Raw genomic sequence first — 1,113 nt, 5'->3', positions numbered from 1 at the left:
TGACATATAGGCCACCCCATATACTTGCAGTGGCATCGGTTGGAAGCGGCCTGCATCCACGGTGAACCCGCGGCTTTAACCAGGTAGAAAATACGGCTGAATACGTTTTTTTTTAATTTCTCTATTTTTTTGTACGTCACGTTGTACGTCAAAGCCGATATCCATCAGTGCCCTTAGTGTAAGTTTTCGGTTACAAAATACGTCTCGATCGCGTTCACGTTAAAATCTCAATTTGTATGCAAACACGAACAGCGCCTCTAGCGGAAAGTTTGCGATGTTCGTGTTTCCATACAAATTGAGATTTTAATGCGAGATAATAAGGTGCTGTGGTTACAATTGCAGTTGTATTATTTGAAATTATTTTAATTGGACCTGGGAACTCTATAATGGTGCCGTAGTCCAACTGCAAAGATAGTTGGCCCACGGCCCCTAGGCCCCTAGTAAAGGCCCGTAGTCCTACTAATTGGACAGAGCAGTTGGACCACTGCCCCGAAAGGGTCATTCGTCCATCTCATATTTTTTCTCCGACGCACAACCACTGGATACATGAAATAAAACAACAAAGTAAAATGCAATGGTGATTATATTTTTTTTCTCCAAAATTAAATAATGCATATAAACATGAAATAACCATGAACAAAAACTTTTAAAACTATTTACAAGTGTTATTTGTAAGTTAAGCTTCATATGAGAAGAAAATTAGTTTTATTTTTATCAACATACAGAGGACCTGCCTCATTAGTATGTGCTCCCTCCCTTTCCACCTCCTTTAACGAAACGAGTTCATTTAGTACCCATTACTTAAATAACGTCATTGAGTAACGGTAGCAATTTATTCGACCCATTAACACAATAAAAATGTAAACAAATATAATTTTCTTCCCACAAGCATAAAGTCAAACTGTTATTTAGTCAAATTTTTAGACCTTGACAACTTTTAAGATAGGATAAATTTGATGGCCCCCATCCAGCAAAAGGCACTTTAAATGACAATGACTCTGCGATAAGTAAAAGATCTATGTGATATTGATTTAATTCAAAGTGCCAATTATTGGGTCGCGTGCCGGATATGTCATAAACTCATAAACGTTTAGGGACTGGTCACACTGGATG

The sequence above is a fragment of the Choristoneura fumiferana genome, chromosome 20, assembly GCF_025370935.1.
Source record: "Choristoneura fumiferana chromosome 20, NRCan_CFum_1, whole genome shotgun sequence".
NCBI lineage: Eukaryota > Metazoa > Arthropoda > Insecta > Lepidoptera > Tortricidae > Choristoneura > Choristoneura fumiferana.
Note: the sequence above shows the minus strand (reverse complement) of the source record.